Here is a 24,559-nt window from a genome sequence, read left to right as displayed (position 1 = left end):
GAGGCTTTAAATAATTTCACAGTTGTATAAATGTCACCACTTCTCTAAAGCAGTGCGTCCACCTGAAGTCTTGTTCTGTATTTTGGTATTGCAGCTCTTGGCAAGGTCTACAGGGGTTGAATCGGAAAGTCCCTGATCGACTCACAGTAAATAACTGTTGATGACTCACATACATCAGATAAAAGAGGACAAATGAAAGGCCAGTAAAACAGTGGATAGCAAAATTAATTGAATAAAATTAAGTTAGCAAATAAAGGAAAAAGAGCTTCTCTCCTCAATTAAGATAAAATGGCTTAAGTGACTGTAACCATGAAGTACATGATTCAAAAAAGACAACAGTACAAATTTTGTGCAGAAGATTAGTTTAAACATTTACACAATTGCATGACATTCAGTAATGACATAGGGCAAGGATCAGCATAAACATAGATGACAATGACAGCACGGTGGCTAAGTGGTTAGCACTTTTGCCTCACAGCACCGGAGCCATGTGTTCAATTCCCGACCATGGCCTTATCTGTGCAGAGTTTGTATGTTCTCCCCGTGTTTCTCTGGGTTTCCTCAGGGTGCTCTGGTTTCCTTCCACACTCAAAAACATATTGGTAGGTTAATTGGCTGCTATTAAATTGCCCTTAGTCTCTCTCGGTCTGTGTGTGTTATGGAATTTATACTGTAATCTCCAATGGGGCAGGGACTGATGTGAGTGAGTTTTCTGTACAGCACTGCGGAATTAGTGGCGCTACATAAATAGCTGACGATGATGATGACAATGATCTTGTTCACGATAACAATAATAACAAGGGTTGAGCCTGTCACCAGGTGACTGGTAGCAGCACAGTACCATATTAAAGAACTCACTCTTAACATGTAACCACCCAAACTTTATACTTTTAATCCTACAGGCACACACCTAAAGAAGGTGATTTTCCCAGCAATAACAATGCTTCTTTACACACTGACCACACTCTGTCTCGGGTACCAAACTTCTTACTATTGGTGGTCTCTGCCTTCAGTTCCTGTCTTTCTCCTCCTTGGCATAGTGGGAAGTGTCATTTTTAGTGCCAGTGGAAGCATTATACTGTCCACAGCACCTCCTCCCCTGTCTGGGACACACCCGCTCTATACAGGTGAACAGGTGAGCTCGCTCTGGGGTTTACACTATGACGGAAAATATGATTACCGGTGGAATGTTTTACAAACATAGACTATTGCTGACACAAAAAGTAGCATGTCAACTTAGTCTGGTCACTGAATGACAATATCTACTCCACATCACAGATCTATCACAACATAGACAGAATATGGTCCATTTAGATAACTCTCTCTCTTTACCAAGTAACGTTACTAGTTTGCACCTGGTGCCCCACAGGTGGTAAAGCATAATACTTCCAGTACTGGAGGCTGTAAAGGCTGACATATAATTTGTTGTGTGCTGCTCACAACCATATGCTGTCTTATATAAAACAACCCCTCCACTTATTTTAAACCTGCCAATATCTGCCAAAAGCAGTAAAGGTAATAGAAGATGTAAAAACCCTCTAACTTATATTTTCCATAGTTTCAGGGTTTTTAGTCTATTAAACTCCTGGGAGAGCCTAAAGACTCCATTTTTTACTGTGCTCGGCTCATAGCCTATGTTCAGTGCTCTCAGGCCCTGCAACATTATTTGTTCAGAAATTACTTTTCACTTGATTAATTTAGGTCCCTGAGGTCTGTTCTGTACCAGCACAATTTGATATTTTGACATTGATGCTTGGAGAGTGTTTTCATAGTTCCCACAAATGTTTTGTGATAGGTACAGTATATATTTTTAGAGCCCTGTCTATTAATAGTTGTGACAACTTGAAATGTGTTAAATTCACAGTTTTTTTGTCAGCACCCCACAACAATAGATGACTAATTACCAAGACTATTTTTCTGCCTTGATGATAAGACACAATTTTTTTTCCCACAGAGCAGACCAGAAGTATGGTCAATTAAGGCAATCAGGATAATTGACACCCATATGCCCACACTTCAATCCATCCTAAATGCTGCTGCAAGGGTAGGGTAAGGTGAGAGGTGCCGTATATGACTGAGCCCAGATCCGGCGTTGGAACCTCCCGTGCCCCCCTCCGCAGTGACTACCCTTTGTCCCGCTCCCCCATAGTGGTGCACTTATTCCAATCTCTGCTCTTAACACGGGGGCACATCGCCAGCACTGAAAAAGGATATTTTCCAGCATAGGCAGGCTGAAGGGCACCCTGGTCACCCTTGCCGGGCTTATCATGTTCTGCCGCCCATGACTGAGCCCAACTAGTAGAAGAAGACGAAGGAAGGTCTGAACAGAAATCCAAAAGTTGAAATTAACGAAGGGAGTGGTCATAGTGTTATACCCCATTTACACTGCCAAATAAACCTGTGTTTTTGCCGGGGCGAGCTCCGATGACCCGGATCGAGGCTCGGTGTGAAAGGGGGTCAGTGCAAAATCACAAGTCTGATGACCTGGAAATTAGACCTGGGACTTTGCAGGGTTATTCCCCATGTCAGTCCCGGGTCGTACATAAAAAAAACTGATTGGGGGTTTAGGGACACTGGAGGATGACGTAATTTCAATGCTGCAGAAAAGACAGAAAGGAGAAAGCATGACACACTGGCTAGAGGACGAGGTGCGAGAGCTGCTGGCCATTAGACGAGAGGAGGAGATCAAAAAACAGATCACAGGCACTGTAAAGGATGCAACAGTGTACTATAATATAGTAAAAATACTAACACAGCGTGGGATAAAGCGCAGCTAGCAACAGGTGGTAAATAAATTAAAGTCACCTCGAAAACAATACTCCAAAGTATGACCAATGTGACATGGTGTTCAGCCGTGATGCTCAAAGTCCAACAGCTGAAAGCAGTCAGTCAAGCGTTCCATCACTGATGATTAGCGATGATTTGCTGGAAGAACATGGTGATTTGGAGTGTTCAAATGTGAACGTAGAAACCATGAATATGTCAGCAGAGGAATTGGCAGACTCACAACATTTGGCAACGTCCTTTCAATCGTCCAAAGGCATTTGCAACCACCATCCGAGCTGAGCTGAGGGTATGGGTGAAGCAAATTTGTTCCGCAGACAGTTGATGTTGCTGTGTGAAGCCCTTCATCAACCATCGCCGCAAAGGGTAAGGTTCATTCCCGATGATGTGTACTGGGATCTCCACACCATTCACGGTTTTGGATTTCTGACTCACCATTGTTCAGCCAATCAAAGCTCCTCTTGTGATGACTCACACTTATTGCCGGGGCAGACCCAGGTTCAGGATGAATGGGGTCGACCTGGGAAATTCCCGGTTCCAAGGTGCAGTGAGAACAGGGTCTCTGAGCTGGGATGCTCTGTGACTCGGCAAAAATACGGCTTGAAAAACATGGGGTATTGCAGGGGCGGTAATGTGAAAGTGGTATTAGTAGGTAATTAGGTGTATCCCTCTTATGTGGACAGTTCCAAGGACCAAGATGTGTCTATCTACCTTGAAATGTGCTTGGATGGCAAATAGGCGCATTATGGGTCTGCATTTTTGTTGTTCAGAAATAAACCTTCCTGGCGAAATCTCAGTTAAGCAGCCTGTTAACACAGTTCTGCCAGCTGGGAGAAGCATTGTGATGAATTACCTTGCAAGTCAATCAGCACATGCTTCACCCTCCAGCTTGTCAATCACTCAAACTTCTATGTGTAATGTGAATTCTACAATATGTTTCAAAAGAGCAAATATGCCGAACTTGGAAGATGCAAAAATGGAATATTGATGAACTATTTGATATACACACTCCAGAAAAGAAGGTAATGAATTGAGGAAACTAATGGAGATTTAACTAAACAGACAGATTACATGTTTACTCGAGTGTAGTAACAAAATGAACTCTAAAAATGAAAAACCGCACTGTCTCAAGTGACTTCTTATAAATAATTTATGTTTTATTGATTTCACAGCAATTTTGTACTACTTGACAAAAATCTGTATTCAGTGGAATCAGTGACTGAGTCATGAGTCGTTTCCTATTCAGAGACAAACAAATTCTCAGTAATACCTGCTAATTAGTAAAAACACTTCCTGTAGCTTTCAGCACTGGAACTAACATTTTCTGAAATTGACCTCTATTGGGAGGGAAGGCTGTATTTAGAAACGTAGCCCTTGACGGCTGGGGCTGCAAATATCAGAACTGTAACATAAACTGCATAGTAAAAACAAAGGCTTTTTTTTGTGAATGAAAACTCAATGTTGCATACATAAAAAGTTGTGTTAACCAAACACATTTTCATGACATATAACTTCTAATTAGAACAATGCAGTAAAATCTTCCAGCATCCACACTCACCATAAACAGGATGCAGTGACGGGCTTGGACCAGAACGACAGGGAATAACTAGATTCCTTAGAATTTTTCATCACGCAAACTACCAAGCACGACTACAAGCTGAAAACTTTTACTAGGATACTGTCTGAGGTATTTAATACACTCCTTGACCTGTCTAATGACACATCAATCGAAACTGATAGGGCACACATTTGGCTACAGTATGTCATCTTTAAATTACTTTTGCTTTGACTTCCACAAATAAGTCCATTATTGATGACTAGTTGGAAACTTATTTAACATTTAGGGACTCAATTAGACAAGGCTGTCTTAACAGCATTATAGGCCCTTGGGCAAAGCAGTGCACTGGGGCTCTACTTACACAACCACACACAGGAGTAAAAATGTATATTATCGATAAAATGAATTTTATATTTATCGGTACCTCCAACAAAGTCAGTGTTTAAACATTAAAAACATGCTGTACAGTAGAGATTAATCCGCACAAACGTTTGGACAATATAAAATGAGCCATGACATTGAAAAACTAGAAATTCAACATAAAAATGAACCTCAGTTGGTAAATCATACAGATGGAGATTGCACAGTACGAAGCTACTATTGATTATTTATTATTAATCAAGTGTTCAACACAAACATTTGCAAAATTGTATTTGCGAAGAATTGCTTTATAATTGACTTGAAGTCATTGGCCTTAAGGATTTCATTTGCCATACACATGAGTGAAAGCCATTTCAAACACTGCTGCCCTATTGTGCTGAGAAGCCAATTTTTTTCTTTTTTCGGTTTCAGTCTTGAAAAGGAACATTCTCCCGTACAGTTGGTCACCGTAATCCACATGAACACTCTCTAAGTGCAATTTCCGGAATAATACACTCAAAAGTTGGCAAGTGTATGGGGATCCCTATGCTCGTGGGGCCCCCGGGCAACTGCCCAGCATGCTCATGCATTAAGACAGCCTTGCATTTAGAGTTAGGAGGAAATCCAACGAAAATTAACAATTTTGAACCTTGGCAAAACCAGGTTACTCCGCAGCAGAGAAAATTTAGAGGCGGAAGGGAGGCCCATCCTAGCTCAACTCTAAAATACTATTTTAAGATAAAGCTGGCAAATAATTTGTGTGCTACATGCAAAAAAACTGGTTTGTCCAGATACTAATTTGCACCACCCTGAATTTGCTTCTCAATGCGACTGTTAATGTTCATAGAAAAGTATCCTGTTCCTCAAAATGCACAAGTGAAACTCTGCCTCTCCGGTGAAATCCCCTTCTAGCCTTCACTTACCCTGAATGGTTGAAAATGTATGGAAAAAGGTTTAAATTAATAATATATTAAAAAATACAGAACCTTTCCCTGTATCTAATAAATCAGCAGGATACAGTGCATTCAAAGGAGATAGAATGAACGTAGAAAACTGTAAAAAACATTAAATCCGAAATGAAGTTTAGATCAATAAAAATGTAAAATTCTATCACTTTTATATTTAGCAACATCCGAACACACAACACTCCCATATATTGTACTTTTTAATAAAATATTTTCCTCTTTATTCAATGATTCACTGTTTAATCTACATTAAGTGAAAGATGTGGAGAGATGGTCCAGGTATAACTTATGCATCAGTACAAAGCCACACAAAGGAATATAAGCTGACCACCCCCCCCCCACCCCCCACCACACACACACACACACACACACACACATATTGTTACTTATTTTTACTGCTGTTCCTATGAGGCCAGTCGAAGATTCTGCCTGAACAAGAAATTATTTTGCATTACTTTATACATGGGAATCAAGTTCCAGGAAGTTGCTTGTTATTAACAATGTGTTTGAGCCCCTGGTCAACAATAAAATCATGACCAAGCAGCGCAGGGAAAATAATTGATAATAATACACAAACCTAAATATCCTTTAAAGAGATTGTCACTTTCAGAGGTCCAGCTAATCAATGACCAGCAGTTGATACCCCTACTTCATACATTGACAAGTGACTTGATCAACCTATTTAAACAGGTAATGGATTTTTAGAATGTTATATAGAAGTCTGAAGGCTGTAGCATGGAGCAGTAGAGTGATGAACCGGTCTACTCACTGAGCTAACCTGCACAGCTTGGTTTTTCATTTAGTCCCCAATACTTGAATGTCAACACAACAGGTCTCCACACAGACAATTGAGCACATCCTGGTGAGAACCAGGAGACAGACGTTGACGTTGATTGAGAATAGCTAAGATTTTGGGTTCATATGCATATTTATCTGATATCCTTGTACTCACCTATTCAGGGATCCTAGGCAATACTCAGATATTCTAAAATATATACAGTATATAAATTAAACTCAACCCTAACCCTCATAACCTTAATTAAACATAGCATCATCATTAGCCTATATGGGATGTAGTCAATCTGTTGACAACAAACATGTCGACAGTCAGACTATTGACACCATAATGTTAAAATACATATAACGGAACACAATATGAAAAAAAAGAAAAATGCGTGAACCCCCCCCCCCCCCCCTGCCCCGAAACTACTTAACTAACTCTAGTGCTGCCAGCCTAGGCTGATAATAGCAAAATTTGGAGGGGGCAGGAGGGGGCAAAAGCGAGGGGTGCCCCCAGGACCCTACTAAGGGTTCCGGCCATCCTAGGCTATTTCAGCCTTAGCGTCCCCCCCATCCTTCCCCCAATATAGGGGTTTAGGACTACTCTTGAATATGAATTCTCCAGCATTCACATTTAGAAAGATTGTGCAATCTCTCCTACCAGTTCTTGTTCTTCTCTCTTGCTTGTTCTTGCAGTTTTGTTGTCTTCTAACTTGCTTGTGGAAATTCGAGGTCCTGTTTTGAAAACATGCAGCAATTGTATTATAATGCAAAATGTTAACAAACCCTCAATGATTAGGCCCTTAAGTCCAAACACAACAGTCCATTATGGCCAGATAAAACTACCCTATAGCACAGGGATATGTAGGCAATAAAATATATGAAAATTGTTGTCAAAGAGCTATAAGAAAATACAAACCTCTATCAGCCCCTCCTGACTATTATTCAGTATTCTAGTGACCCTAGAGACCACAGAGATCATCCTAATAACCGCTACACAATACAAAGATCATGCCCCTCCAAAGCTACTTGTCACCGGCACTAGGAGTCTTTACCCAGGTATCACCAGATGATGGACTTACCAGAGCAGTATAGTTGGTATTATGGTACTCTGGTAGCGGGGTGATCACGGAACAGGAGACATCAGATGGTAAGAGAATGCTCGAGGAAAGTCTATGACTAGCAGCACTGGTAGTAGGTAGATAACTGTACACGAGGAACTGGATGGACAAGGAAACGTGAGGGTAGTCAGTGGTCTGCGTATAGCAAGTTGTACCACTGCTATAGTGAGGAGGAATGTCCAGGAGTAACAAGGAGGTGATGAGAGTCAGCGGTCTGCGTATAGCAAGTTGTACCGCTGTCTGGGTGAAGGAATGGAATCCAGGTGAAGGTATCAGGGGGGTCAGTGGTCTGCATTAGCAAGTTGTACCACTGCTATGTGAAAGGATACTGGAAACAGGTGACACAGGAAACAGGGGACAGTGGTCTGCCTCTAGCAAGTTGTACCACTGAAATATATATGTGAGGAGGAGCACGAGGAGATGAATGCAATGCAGAGTATACACGGGCACACTGAACTTGATCCCACGATGATATGCACAATATAGTTATAACTGAGCAGCACTGCACAAATATACAAAGTCACAAGAACTATCCAGAAACACAGTCAAATGATAGCAATAGTCTCAGTGGATAGGGAACTCCGGAGGAGAACAAACTCAGTCCAGCTAGGTATGCAATACAAGAGCACAGTCAATGAGAAGTATGCATACCGTGGTTCAGGAGAGCAGGTTGTCAGAGAGACGTGCAGGGATACCTGAACGGCTGGAGGCCGGCAGGGCGAGAAACCACTGGAGGGTGGAAGCGGTAACCAAGTAGGTGCAGCGCACAGTAGGTAGAACAGCAAGGATTAAACAATACTCAGGAAGCAGTAGTATATAGAACTGGACACCTGGAGAACACAGGAGAGTTGAGGCGGTCTGAGCCAATAGCTGAGATGAAAGCAGCGGAGCGTTGACCCGATGCAGACAGGCAAGTTGACATAAGCAGGAACACTGTGGAAGCACGGAGACAGCGGATCGGCTGGCTGCAGACACGATGAACACTGGAGAGTTGCGATGAGCAGGACTCTGAAGAAACACGGAGGCAGCGGATAGGAATCAGCTGGTGTAGTCACGATGAACACGGGAGAGTTGAAGTGAGCAGGATACTGTAGAAGCACGGAGGCAGCGGATAGGAATCAGCTGGTGCAGTCACGATGAACACGGGAGAGTTGAAGTGGTTTGGAAACCACAAACGAACAACAGGAATCAGCAGGAGCTGAATACACGAGGAAACACAGGAACACCTTCAGAGGCTCATGGGGAATGAGACTCCAAGATCAGGCCACGAGGTATTGACCACAGGTGCTTTAAATAGGGAGTGTTGCCTGATCAGCCAATTAACTAAAAGGAACAGATACTGAAGGTTTAAAAGGGCTGCACATGCGCAGACCCTCAGGATGGTGGACGGCCACGGTTCCTAAACACACGAGAAGTAGCACTCACAGTCCGGTGAGTGACACTACTCTATTCTTTAAATGACCCACTCAGCAATTTCTTCAACCCCCTTTATCTGCCCCCTTCAGCCATTTCACCTGCCCCCTTCAGACATTTCACCTGCCCCCTCCAGGCACCTCACCTGCCCCCTACAGCCACCTCACCTGCCCCCTACAGCCACCTCACCTGCCCCCTTCAGTCACCTCACCTTCCCCCTTCAGACACCTCACCTGCCCTCTTCAGCCACCTCACCTGCCCCCTTCAGCCACCTCACCTGCCCCCTTCAGCCACCTCACCTGCCCCCTTCAGTCACCTCACCTTCCCCCTTCAGCCACCTCACCTGCCCCCTTCAGCCACCTCACCTGCCCTCTTCAGCCACCTCACCTTCCCCCTTCAGCCACCTCACCTGCCCCCTTCAGCCACCTCACCTGCCATCTTCAGCCACCTCACCTACCCCCTTCAGCCAACTCACCTGCCCCCTTCAGCCACTTCACGTGCCCCCTTCAGCCACCTCACCTTCCCCCTTCAGCCACCTCACCTGCCTCCTTCAGCTACCTCACCTGCCCTCTTCAGCCACCTCACCTGCCCCCCCCCCTCCCCCCGAGACATTAGAATGGACTTACCTGCTGTGGAGTCCTCTCTTCAGCGCTGTGTATGACAGGCAGTCTGGCAGCGATCGCTGCTAGCTGCCTGTCAGTGCAGCCCAGGCTCTTCTTACACTGGTCACATGAGATGTGGAAGTCCTGATCTCACGTGACCAGAGTGAGAAGCGCCCGCGGCTACACTGACAAGCAGCTAGCAGCGATCGCTGCCAGACTGACTTGGAGGTAATTTACTACAGTGCTCTTTAAATGAAAACTAGCTAATACCGTTTTTTGAAATAAAAAATTTAATATATAAGAATGTAAATAAGCAATGTTAGCCAATACTACACAACAAAGTTATTAGTGTGATGTATTGTACAATTACAGAGATTATATAATTAGAAATATAAAAACCCACTATAAACAAAATGACAAAATGTATGCTAGAATGAAAGTATAAGCATTACTGACAGTTGCCAATGTAATTTCCCTGTAAAATGGGACATTATACGGGATGTAATGAATTGTTTGCAATTTTGATATATTTGATTATTTTGTGTTGTTCGAGAGCAATGGGGAAATTAATACAAAAAAACTACGCTCCAAATCTTATAATGCCGTCTTCGGCAAGTGAGCGTGATTTAGCTGTGAGACATTAGGGCTTGTCATGCAGCCTTTGGGTTTCTACAATAACTGACACATTGGAGAGAACATCAGCAGTAATTCTGTAAAAGCAGTCTGAAAATGCCAGGGAATTCAGGAGTATTATACTCAGTATCTGAAGCAATAATACACAATCTTGCAGAATTTATTCAGAATAAATATTATTTGTCAGATAGCAGTATGAGCAGTATGGAATCAGCGCTGGATCCTGGAGATGTGTTAACCATGTGGAAATAACATTAAAACCATAGTTGCCAATGAACAATTAGATGTCATATGTCTAATCAGACAATGTAAGCAAATATTTGATTGGTAACTAGAGTTTCAGTGCAGATCTGCTCCTTTGAGCAACTTTAGTAAATAAACACTTTACCTGCAGGTGGAAATTTTGTCTCAGCTCTCCTCATTTTTCAGTTGTGTAAATTGCTTATGCAAACAAGACAGCAATGAAAGTAAAACAATAATAAAGAAAAATTAAATTTTAAATGAAACATTGAAAGTTGTGATTTAGGACTTTACCAGGGGAGTAGCTAAAAGTGTATGGACACATTAGCAGCATTTGTGGGTCTCTTTAAGTTTCTGTGATACCTTGTGTCACAGATTTAACCATGATGCTCTGCCAGAAGGGGTATGACTAGTTCTGCCAAGGGGGCATGGAATGTCATCAGTCCCCCATAGCATCAATAATCCCCCCGTATCATTAGGCCCCCATTCAATCCCCCAAAACCATCAAGTCCCACACACTATATCACTATACATCCAGCCATCTCCAATATCATTATGCCACATCAGTCTGTTGCCTACCTTCCTTGGTCTTCCCCTCCCTTACCTTACCTGGCCATCAGTCTCCTGTTACTGTCTAATACTTTCCTGAACACTGGTCTGCAATTCCACTTCCACCCTGAGCAGAATTATACTTTGGAGCCCTAGAATGCAGTCTCCATGGTATTCACTGCTCAGATGAGACGGAATAAGAAAGCAGGGTCCGGGGTAACACAGGTGACACAGGGACCTCCAGTTGTTTGGCCCTCACAAGCCCCTACAGCTGCCAGGTCCTACGGCAACTGCTACCCCTGATACCCTGGTAGCCATGCTCATGGACTTCCCTGTGCTGTTGGGATGACAAGCATTGCAAGTGAAAGATTTCCTGTGCTAAAATCAGGAAAAACTAGGAAATGGAGAAGAACTAAAGATTAACTGGTTTCCTGCAGTTGTTTTGTGGCTGACCCAATCCATCCAGTGAGGTCACTGGTTCCATTCATTAGGAACCAGTGACCTCACTGGTGCAAGCAAGAAGATATCTAGTAAGGCTGGGTGCACACCACAGGAACTTTCTAATGATGCAACATCTTTCACGATTTTACCAACGACTGTAGAAAAAAAGTCCTGATCAGCATGCCGATTCAACACGTTTTACATGATTTACCTTCAGATATGTCATAACCATTGGCTGAAAAGGTCATGACTCTGCACACTCCCTAGAGATCTATGGACACTGACGGTCCTTACTGCATACACACTGCAGAATTGGCACAACATCGCTCCATCGTTGAATGAGCTTTTTAGATAAGATGGGCTTTGGAACGGTAATCGTTCATTGTTGCAGTGTACACACTACTGCGATATCGGCTCAACTGTTCGTTTATTGTTTGATTGTCCCGATAATTGGCTGACGACCCTGTAGTGTGTACCAAGTTTTACTCTGAGAAATCATTAATTTTTAGTAAATGGAGAGGTTGCTTTTTTGTGAAAATTGGTTGGCTGCCACCACTCTGTGTAGAAGATAAGCGTATGTTAACTTACCCAGCATCAGACTGTGATAATTCTAACTTTCTGGGGTCTGTACTGCTGGCAAATTTGTGGTACAGTTTTCAGTGTATGTTCATTTTTGTAAACTTATATCTCCAACATATAGTTATTGGGCCATCATTCCTCTTCCTCCTATTTACTGTTACTGCTCATCTCCTGGTTCACAAGAATAACACAGATAATGGTATCAGGCTTATTGAAGAAGCCAAAGTGCAAATACATTCATTATTATTATTATTATTAATTTTTATTTATAGGGCGCCACAAAGTGTCCGTAGCGCCGTACAGGGACAAACAAGTACAATACAAGGTGGGACAGCACGGTACAGTAAACAATAAGCACAGTAACTCAGTAAGCTCAAAGCACAGCTAGAGAGAGGGGGAGGGAAGACCAGCAAGCGCTGGAGCCCAAGAGGAAGGGCACGGATGACGGGGAGACCCCCAGAGGGGTGGGGAAAAAGGTAGCTGGAGAGCAGAGTTAGAAGTGAAGGAAACAGGAGGAGAGATGGCCCTGCTCAAGGGAGCGTACAATCTAAGGGGAGGGGTAGACAGACAGATAGACACAGGGATGAGAGGGGGAGAAGGGGGAACGGGGGCAGAGTCAGGGGAGGGGGAAGAGGCAGAAAAAGGTAGGAAGTTAAGTGGGAGACTGGAAGGCTTTGAGAAAGAGGTGGGTTTTTAGAGCCTGTTTGAAACTGGACAGATTAGTGGATGTTCTGATGGAGGGAGGGAGCTTGTTCCAGTGAAGGGAGGCAGCGCGGGAGAAGTCTTGGACACGCGCATGGGAGGAGGTGATCAGAGGGGAGGAGAGGCGACGGTCATTGGCAGTTACTACAATTCAGCAACAACAGATTTAGGAGCTCCATAGGTTTGCTAAATGTTCTCAACACATACGTCCTGTTTGTGAATAGCGCCATTATTTTTTTTCAAACTATGTTATTTAATGAGGGTTACAGAAGGAAAGAGGGGGAGGGGTGATAAAATTGTAAACTTGCAATTAGATCATCATTTTAACATAAGACCAATTCAATACATTATTATCCATTTAGATCAAGAGCAGAATGACAAATGTAGGACAATTAGATGAGGGATGAGGGGAAACAATCACATTAAAGTGTGATCCCATAGAATAAGGTCTGAGGTTCCAGTGTGGCTTTAACTTCACCGGTCGTAAGTGGAAAATTAAACCTTCTCCTTAACGTTCGATGGGGGGGATCCACTAATAGGATCCTGGTTTCATATCATCTAGTGACAGCACTTCTTAATTTGAAGTTTTATCTCATATGGAAGAGAGTTTATTTAACTCCCCCATGAATAGCATCTATTTTAACGTAGTAACTTAATTTACATTATGCTTTTTTCATTGCTTCTTGTTGAACATTGTCCATATTGTTTATTGCATCACTGATTCCAAAGTTTTTGTGAATATTGGACTTTTTGTTGCAAAAATATTCATTGCTATAGAGTTGATCACAGCAATAGACCACTGGAGCCTTTTTTGGACCCACCCAGTTGTGAATCGTTAGGCTGAAAGCAATTAAAACTTTGTATTTTATTTTAGTGAACTCAAACAAAAAATATTTTTTAGTTTTGGGTGGCATTATTCTTTAATATTTACAAGAGCCAAAGAACAAATAACTCAAACTAATTACAAAATAAGTAAACTGGGAAACATAAGAAACAGCAAAGTAAATATATTATAATGATACAAGAAACATAAAGTTATACAAAGGCATAAAGTGAAATAATATATTATTAGATAACATAAAGTGGTAATCTAAAATAATTTTTTACATGTATACTGTATAGGGTAGGGGTGAGACGGACAAAATATAAGACAACAGTAAAGTTGGCCAATTCTTCACTGAAAAGAAATAGGATTAGTACATTATATACAATAAACTCTGGAGTGCTTCTTATTTTGGATATGGAAGAATGTTACATTTCAGTCTCTGAATTCAGAGCAAATCCTTGCACAACATCTAAGGTGCACCTCAGTGATGAATCCATTCAACTATTCAATGTAGCATTGTATGCAGTCATTATAATGGTATTGCTTCACTCAATATATAAAGGTATAGGTTTGTTACTATTATTATACTGTTCTTGTGACTCCTTTTAATTCTGCAAAACAATTGCTTAAGAGAAGCACAATGCTGCACTTGTAGTGGCACATTTAAATAATCTTGGATTATACTTAGTTATTTAAAATAAAATGATCCTATATTTCAGAGATGTGCACAATAAGAATCTGGTAAGGTTAACGTTCAGAGTCTAGGAGAAGGTCAAGATTCCGTAATGGAACTTGTCTGCTTGGACTTAGTGAGAGGTATGAAATTAACACATTTCATTAAACATGTCTAAACCTACAATTCAATTTTATAATTTGTTATGTACAAACATATTTTAATATCTATTAGCATTGGTAGAAGTGTTGTTAACCTGAATTGCATATTGAAGTGTAGCAAGGACGATATAATGGCGGCACAAAGGTGTTTTCCAATGTTGTCTTAAGAAGATGAGCCTGAGTCATTAAAGAGAGCAAAGCATAAAAAATGAGTAAATCTGCACCTTGGCAAAACCATGTTGCTTTGGAGGGGGAGGTAAATTTAAAATGTGGGGACAGATTAATAGTTGGGATAGGGCATGTCCTCTAAATTTCAGTGTAAAAATAAAGTCATCAAGTATTTGTGTGCTACCTGAAAAAACAGCCAGTATTTAACTTATTTGAAAAATAATAAACTGATTTGCCCCCTTTGCATTGTAACGTGGTTTGTCCTAGCGCAAACTTACTTCTCCTTTTTTTTTTGCTTTCCTCTCCTTAATGATTCAAGCCTGGTGTATGTATGTATATGAGAACTAGTTATTGTAATGAAGCTGCTGGCTGATGGTTAGCAGGAAATCTGGTGCACAGGAGTAGAAGCAGTCAGAGTTTTCAGGAATGCTGGGTCAAGGCACAATATTCTGGCGGTTTGTGAATTGGCTGCCAAATTTATATAGTCCCAGATTGCCACTTCAGTTTACGTTCTTCTCTTTTGAAATGGGTGCTGGTCAGCCCTGTCCCTCTCCTGTAGTGGAGGAAGATGAGAGAAAATAAGTATTACCTCCCTAGTGCTCCAGCAGAGCCACCCGCTTTCCAGTAGGGAGACAAACTTGTCAGGAGTATGAACTGATAGACTTATCAGCACCTATCTACAAGCAGGTGCAAAGTAATAACTCATGACTAGTACTACAGAGGCATACAATTCTGTTATGCTCCCTGAGGTACCCCCCAAAAGCCTCCTCTTGTCCCCCCTCCACCACTGACATCTTGAAATATTGATTGATATTTCTGATACCCCTAGATCTTGTCCCACCTGCGACACGTTTCTCACCCTTACACATGCAAGGACCGGTCCTACCAAGTGCTCGGGGCCGTAATCTCACATGGAGTCAGGTTAAGCATGGAACGGGGACTATTTTTCAATGAATTGGAAGAAAAGAAATGATAGTACAGCCATGATTGACTCTAGCTGTACAGAGGTCCTAACACAGGACCTCTGGTGTGTTGAGAGAAATGTATAACCCCTACATGATTATTGGTTCAGTTCACTGATTATTGTAACATGGTTTATGACATTTAAGCACAAAAGGGCCAACAGAATGTACTCTAATCTAAATTCTCTATTCCTTGGGTCAGTCACATTTTGAGTGCAATTATTTTGTATTATGTTCAGCTACAAGGAATATACAATATCTCATTCAGTATTATCAGAAGTCTATGGTATTGTTGGCAACAGATGGTTTATTAAAAAAAAAAAAATCTATTCTAGTCTTCTGTTCTGCAGATAAAGGGAGTTGTACTGCAGTCCTGCTAGATACAGTACAGTTTCCATTGTGTCACACAGTCAATGACAGCTTAAAGTAATTTATAACTGCAGATAAAAGAATTTATTGTTAGCACTGTCAACAGCTTCCCCTCTATCCAGCTTCATGATAAGATTCTTTTCTCACCGTCTAGACCTAAATTAGAATTGGGAAAGTCCATAGCAGCCATAACCTCATTGTAAGATAAGTTTCAATCTAGCTCTACCTTGTCCAGCAGAGAACACATAGTAAACGACTTATCTCTAAATCGTTGTTACCATAATCCAAACAAGAGGGTGAAATATGTATTAACAAACAATCTAACAAGATCCGTGCTATAAGGTCAGTGAGGTCTAACTAGCTCTTGAATGGAATGAATAGGATTTGGGACGGATTAGTGTTTTTAAAAATAATTTGGAGGATTGTTTCTAAAATATACTAAATAACATATAAATAATTACTTATGTCTTTAACTGTACTGCCCCTGACATTGCCATAGCCATTAAACTACTAAGCAGTGCTCCTCACAGTGACAGGAAAGAGGGGACATGGGATTATCATGTGTGTGGGTGACACTGAACAGCAGCAATTATTGACTTTTTCCCTTTCTAATAGTAAGAGCTTTCTGGATGACAGATGGAATACTGAAGAATCATTACTCTTTTTTTTAACCTATTTTCCCACAAATACCTGAGTTCAAAAGACCACCTTCCTGTCCTTACCTTTCTTAATTACAATAAAACTCTAAAGGGGGGTATTCAATTGTTTGCTTTAACGCGCTAAAACCAAAAAAAACGAGCGCTCTAAAAATATTACCGTTAATACGGTAATTACTCGCTAAATTTCATCTCGCAGCTCCCTGAGCAGCGAGCTGAAATTCAGCACGCTGGCAGCGAGTAAGTACCGTATTAACTGTTTACGCGCGCAAAATTACCGTATAATATGAAGTTTTTTTAGAGCGCTCGTTTTTTTTGGTTTTAGCGCGTTAAAACAAACAATTGAATACCCCCCTAAGAGCTAGATTTACTAAACTGCCGGTTTGAAAAAGTGGAGATGTTGCCTATGGCAACCAATCAGATTCTAGCTTTCATTTATTTAGTGCATTCTACAAAATGGCAGCTAGAGTTTGATTGGTTGCCATAGGCAACCATCTCCCCTTTTTCAAACCCACCGTTTGGAAAAGCTAACCCTAAGACTTGCTGATATATTTCCTATATCCCCTTCATTGGCTAAAAGTTATACTTTCTATGGTCCCCTCCCAAAAAAATGGCCGTATTCCCTGTCTCACTTGTGCTCAATGTCGCAGTGTAATTTAAGGGTTCCATTCTTCTTCTGCAGTTTGGTAGACTGATTACCTGCCTAGGCAGATTACATTATGGATTTTCTGATGTAGTATATTCCTTGTGATTAGCATATTGGTGCGACCACACAATGGATCTGTGTTTGCAATTCGCAACACAAATTTTCTGTTAGAACTAAATGTACTGAATTACCAGTTCCAAGGCATTTTCTTGAACAAGAATATACTCCCAGTCATGCTTATATATACGCCAGCCAAAAACTCCTGCAAATGTAAACAAAATGTCCACGTGGCTTAAATTTGGATTCTGTTTGAAATAATTGTACTCTGCATTTATTATTTGTTTCGGGTTCAATGGCAATGTGCCAATAATTTGCTTGAGTATCTTCTATCATTGTCTTATAGTTGGTGGTAATATACAATTGAATGCTTCATGAAACATTGCAGTTTAACTCTTTAAAAGCTGTGGTACTTTGCAGCTTTGTGTCCAGACTCATTAAAGCACTTTTGCTTTGTGGTGGATGAGCAATAACTTTCTTATATATTGGGGTATCAAAGTTATTTTTATATTGCTTTTTTTCATGACAGAGAACTTTAAATTGGAACCATTTTCAAACAAAATAATCTTATTTTTTTAAGGTTAAACAAGGTAAATGTGACGCCAATAATATAAAATACACTTTTTCATCATTATACTTATGATTATTTTCAAGAAATTTGTGCACCCCTAGAAATATATCCTTATTGTGTCCCCATGTTTCTCTTATTTAATTTGAAAGATAACTGTTTTATGAGTTGCGACGGTCCGCGGCTTGATGGGGTCCCGGCTGTCATGGCAGCAGCCAAACCGTCACTTCCTCCTTCCTTGTCCCGGCCGTCACCATGACAACGGCCCGGCATTAGGGGTCAGCCGGGCACATGCTCGTGAAAGTTAACTTAGCAATTAACTATTCATAATTAGTTGACTACTCTGCCTACTTCAGACCACTGACCCCTGGCCTGCTTCTGACCACCCGCTCCAGCCTTGGCTACTGCCTCTTATACCAGCTGCGGTACTGTACATAAGCTTCCACTACGCCACACCTGGGGGCATCTGAGTACCTTTGAGTGCAACAAGCTCTACAGGAAAGACGGCTTCTATAGCCGAAGACCCCTGACGCCTGTTCTAGAAGTTTATGTCAGTAGCCGTAATACTAATATACGTCATTTTCTCTAGCTTAGGCAAAGTTATAGGGGCCTATTTAAAGTTGAATGCATGTGCACTCCGAAATTCCGTAGGACAAGTCATGTCGCTATGTCCAGTTGGATATATTTCAAGATGCGCCTACCTCATAATCAGTAGTATTTACATCAGGCAGACAAGTGTTTATACATACGCACTACAATAATCAAGAGATTTGGCATGACAGTATTAATAGTACTGTAAATTCTACAGTCACATTACCTTATTTGTACACAATATTATAATGTAATGAAGTAAACACAAGAGAGAATATTAACAATAATATCAACACCTCCACATCTGTTGTTCAGTTTTTAAAATGAAATAGAAATATTCTTTCCTGACAAAGGGTGGGCCTAGGTTATGTAAATAAATTATTTTAATTTTCTAATCCCACCCTCCCCCTGACACTAGGCAGTCTCCTGAGGCCACCGGCCTATCCGGAAAACTCCTGGTAGGTTCTATGGCCAATCCACCTCTGTCTGGGGATGCATCTGTACCTAATTATATCACAATTCCATGAACATGCCCTTACTGTAATCAGCTTCTGCCTGTGGGGGCAGGATGTGGAACTACGATGTTGCTGACATTTAATTATTTTTATTTTTTTATTTTTTTAAGAATGTGGAGCTCCGTGGCTGTCTGGCATTTGGCCCGCCCCTGGTCCAATGGGAGCTGGCCTGGCTGTCCCTGTGCAGACAATCAGCCTAACAGCAAATCCCATGCTGTTAGCTGCCTGACACTGCAGCCACGGAGTTCCTAGTCAAGTCTCGTGAGATTTCCCCATCTCACGAGACTTCACTAAGCATTCTCTGCCCCTGCAGGCTGCCTGTCATAGAGGAGGACAGAAGACTGCTGTGATGAGGTAAGTAAGTAAGTGAGTAGGTAGGGGGGAGGGAGGGTGTATGGCAAGGGAGGAGGTGAGGAAAATAGATGCAGGGGGCAGGTGAGAAAAATAGCTGCAGTGGGGCAATGGCTACAGGTGGAGTTAAGGAAAATGGCTGAAGGAGGAGGGAAGTGAGGAAAATAAATTTTTCTACATTATTTTAGATATATAGGTGGATTGATCTAACTATATTTCCAATAGAGACTCCAGATTGGTTTATTGTAATACATTTATATTATATATGTTTGGTGGTATATTTTACTGAGGGGTAGACCAGTAGTGTTTCCATTTCTTAGCTTATATATTTTAAACTACTTAAACAGGTGAGGAAAATAGCTGCAAGGGGGAGGTGAGGAAAATTGTTCCGGGAGGGGGGGGGGGGGCGGGGATTGGATGCAGGGTGAGAGGTAAGGAAACTGGCTGCAGGAGGATCCTCCAAACCTTGAGGATAATAGTAGATATGAAAAGGGTGGTGTACCAGCGCTAATGGCAATATTATGTATATGAGTGAAATAAGGTGCTTGATTATATTAGTGCCTCCTTAAGGCACTAATAAAAGTTCCTTAAGCCCAATATTTGGACTTACGGAACAGCCACCCTTTTAATAGGGTTGGACTTTCAAACATCACATATTGTTGAATACAAGGAAGCCTTATTGCACACTGTACCTATTGTACCATTTATTGTATTATTGATTTGATGTGTTTTTTTCATATAAACGTTTTTTGCATTACAAACATTGAATCACTTATTACTTCTGCCACAAGTAACAGGTAACGAAGTCCAAGAGGCACCTATATAATCAAGCCCCTTATTTCTCTCATATACATAATATTGCCATTAGCGCTGGTACACCACCCTTTATAGAACAGTTAAAAGACAACAGCACAATCTGTCTAAATTTGAATGCTGGAGAGTACTCCAGAATATCCATATTCAGGGGTATTCCTATGCGCCCCCATGGGGGTGGGGGATGCTACGGGTGTATTAGTCTAGGGCGGCCAGAGCCCTTAAGCAGTCCCTGTAACTGTGATATGTAGCTAAGAACTGTGACTGTGAACAGGCTCTGTGAGAAACATCATAAGACTTTTCACAAAATTATATAATTATGTATTTAGCTATTTGTGGTCACAAGAGATAGTTAATACAACATATTGCTCCAAATTGCCTTTATGTTTTATCCTAATTACACCTTACTTGTCTTTGCTTGATCCTGACCTTTTGGATATACAGTCATAGCCAAAAGTTTAGAGTCTGCTGGCTCAGTTTTTATGATGGTAATTTGCATATACTCCAGAATGTCATGAAGAGTGATCAGATGAATTGCAATTAATTTCAAAGTCCCTCTTTGCCATGACAATGAACTTTATCCTAAAAACGACATTTCCACTGCATTTCAGCTCTGCCACAAAAGGACCAGTTGACATCAGGTCAGTGATTCTCTCCTTAACACAGGTGAGAGTGCTGACGAGGACAAGGCTGGAGATCACTTTGTCATGCTGATTGAGTTAGAATAACAGACTGGAAGCTTTAAAAGGAGGGTGGTGCTTTAAATCATTGTTCTTCCTCTGTTAACCATGGTTATCTGCAAGGAAACACATACAATCATCATTGCTTTGCACAAACAGGGCTTCACAGGCAAGGATATTGCTGCTAGTATGATTGCACCTAAATCAGCCATTAACTATGTGGCCCGGGGATCATAACATCTAATTTTGGGTCCATGGCCAGGAAACTTCCCAGACCTTAGTCCCATTGAGAACTTGTTGTCAATACTCAAGAGGCGGGTGGACAAACAAAAACTCTGACAAACTCCAATCATTGATTAAGCAAGAATGTACGGCCATCGGTCTGTATGTGGCCCACTTCGACCACTGGTTAAAAAAGTGTTCACATTTGTGACAGATTGTTTACATTTTGTCAGACATTGATGCAGATCACTTGCTCGGGGCCCGATGCACTTATCTGTGTGCCCCCGCTATCTTGCTCATGGCAGGCCGCCATGTTGGATTAGCGCATACCCGTATGAAGATACTAGGTTTTCTGGCCCAATTCTACCCACTTCATGCTGGCTGGCCACCCACGCGTGCCTTACTATGCCAGGGAAGCCTACCCCAGTAACTTCTATGGTTCTTATAGTCACTAAGGCAAATGCAGTTAGAAAAGTACAACAGTACATTTATTGTAATATAAACAACACTAGAATATTATACACAAACAGTAAATAAATACCAGGCAGGCCTACCACAACATCTGTCCCTTACCCCACTAGCTTAAGAAGTTACAGTCACTTGGCTGTCCTGACTTGATGACACATGGATCTGCCGATATATTTCACTGGTAGAGAACGACAACTCAACACCAGATCTTGCACCTTCCATTAATTAAATCCCAGAATGAACATCACCCCCCCCCCCCCCCCCCCCCGGAGTGGCTCATTATATCTAGGGTCAAATTTCCGTATTGTTTTCTCTTCCCTGGGCAAATCCCTGGGTCTCTCCTTTTAAACATTGGTGAGTGCTGAACTAGGGGGTTGCAGGAGGAGTGGGATGAGCTGCTATTCCACAGAAGCTCTTCTGTGGTTTCGCAGACAGAAAGTCTCAGGAATTGTCCTGTGGAGGACAATGGGTACTAATTGGCCTTCCCCACCTCCAAATATCAGATAACAGTTAACCCCTCCTGAAATTAACCCCTTATAGTACTTTGTGATTTTATGGGGTCCCCAGCTGTTCTTTGCTTCCTGTAGAAAAAGGAGGAGGAAGAATGAATGCAGCTCCAGCCCCCTCACCTGTATGCTGGATACCACCTGATCCTTACCCATAACCCTCCCAGCTTCACTTTAAGGACAATGAATAACAGCTTCACTGCAATATCAACAATATATAATAAACAATATATATATATATTTACAAGGAACTGCAATGTCCCCTTATCCACATGTAATTAGACACTGTAGTTGTACTCTATTAAGCTGGGGAACAAAAGCAAGGGCTATATAAAATACATGCTATAATTGACATTTTGTGAGAAATGAGGGACAGGTTGGTTAAGGTGTTATCAAACTCGTTTTGTCATATACCGTCTTTTATTAATTTTGTTCTCCAGCTATTGGTTAATTAATTAAGCCTTCCAGGCTATTTAATTACCTGAGCCCCTCCAATGGTGCCAGATCTTCAAGTCCCTCTGCCTGATCAGAAGTAGTTCCTTGTGGCTCCTTATATCCTATGCCTGCAGACTATCGCTACCACCTGGTATCCAGCTCTAAGCTTCTCAGCTTTACCTGGACATCTGAACCACCTCTGCTTGCAGCCACCAGCATACTTTTACCACCTGTACCTGATTGCTTCTAGATTCCTTCATTGTCACCAACTGGTTTCGCATGGTAACCCTGAACTGTGACAATTTGTCTATGTGACTTCATTGCATCTGCCCCTTGTAGGCTTCACTCATTTCAGGTACAGTTAGCAAACTGATAAGTTATAAAAACACGTATGTGTAGTATATTCTCCCTTTAAGCACTTAAGCAATTGGAAAACAATGTCAAGATTTTTATACGATTGGTAACGAAAGAAAAGGGATCTAGAATGAAGCATTTACTACAATTACAGTTTAACGATACATTTTATGCTAACTTTAACTCAGGGAATTTAAACCTCAAGAATAACTATAAACAAAGAGCAGGAGAAAGAAAACTGAAATTCAAGATTCTTTACGGATACACATTAAGAGTTCCAGTGACTTGCAGAATAAATAACAGGTCTTGTAACACAGTCTCATATATGCCTAAAATGTTTCAGGCCTCCATTCAAAATTGGACTTTGGCTGACTTTCCAAGAGCAAGGAATGGCGCATCTTAAGCTTCTCTAAACATTCATTAACTAGGATAGCCCATTAAAACCTCAGCGGAGAAAGAATAAACACTGCTCGTGTTTATGGACTCTGAATTTGGATAAGTCAATGTTCCAGAGTTCATCCGTCTTCTTCAGACACGTTAATGTTATAATAACATAATGATGAAATATTCACCAAGTTTTATTTTTCTTGGTAAACTGTACTGTGGGATCTTAGAGAACACTTTTCTGATGGATACACACCAAACGAATTCCTTGTTCAAATCTAACCAATAAATAAACTCTGAGTTACAGCATGGGGTCAAGGAATACAATACAGAGACAATAGCCCACACAAGAGAGCGTGTCTCCCTGTGCAGACGGATTGAGCAGTTTTTTAATCTTATCAAGATCAGTCCCATTAAAGGAAAGTCAAGATTAACCCGTGAAAATCTGCTACACTACAGTATGAAATATTGAGCTACTCACAAAAACACGTAAATATATTTTAAAAAATAAAATCCATGTCAGGCTGCCAGTCTAATAACGAACTTGCAGAACAGATAACAGAGGTCTTCACCTATAGCAGCCGCCTTTCCTGTAGAGCTTTATGTGCTCACAGGTACTCGGATGATCCCCAGGACTTAACTCCTAGCGTAGTGCAAGTTCACTAACAACACCGCAGCGGCAGGTCAGAGGAGGCTGAGTAGATGGTAGCAGATGGTCAGACGTAAGCCGAGGTCAGGGATCACAAGCAAGTAGAATGGTCAAATAACAAGCCAAAGGGTCAGGGTCACCAGCACGACAGCAGAATCCAAGAACAAGGCAATAAGATCACAACGGGAGATCCAATAGTAAACAGGCAGAGTATCCACAGGAACACTGGGACAAAGCAGGAACAGGACAGGAGCAGGTCAGCAACAGACAGAATCCACGCTATAACCGGCAGGGAGGCTAAGTCTTCCCTGCCTTAAATACTGAAACTAGCCAATCAGGGCTTTGACCTGTAAACATCCCCAGGCACTGTCTGATTAATTACTTCACTGCTTAATCAGCCCACAGGCTGTAGCATGCGGACCCGGCTGCTCTGTGTTGCCGATGCGCGATAGCTGTTAATTTTGCGTCCAGCCGTTGCCCTGGCAACGGTCGGGCCGAATACAGGAAGTGACGTCCCGGTCGTCATGGAGACGGCCAGGACGCTAGCAGGAGACAGAAGTGAGTCCCGCGGCCGCCGTGGCTCCTAACAATCCATGGGCATTTAGAAAATGGTTAACATTTTTCACGGCGAAAAATTTACTTCTGTGCAACTCTCTTACTAGTGGATCCTCTATGTCGCTAATGTTAGGATTAGGCTATATTTGAATCTCCAAGATGGTTCAGATTTACTCCTTGGTCTAAAGTTTGTACTATAAAGGGTGAACGATTAATAAAGCAG

Source organism: Mixophyes fleayi, chromosome 6 (genome assembly GCF_038048845.1).
Source record: "Mixophyes fleayi isolate aMixFle1 chromosome 6, aMixFle1.hap1, whole genome shotgun sequence".
In the NCBI taxonomy this organism is placed as follows: domain Eukaryota; kingdom Metazoa; phylum Chordata; class Amphibia; order Anura; family Limnodynastidae; genus Mixophyes; species Mixophyes fleayi.
Note: the sequence above shows the minus strand (reverse complement) of the source record.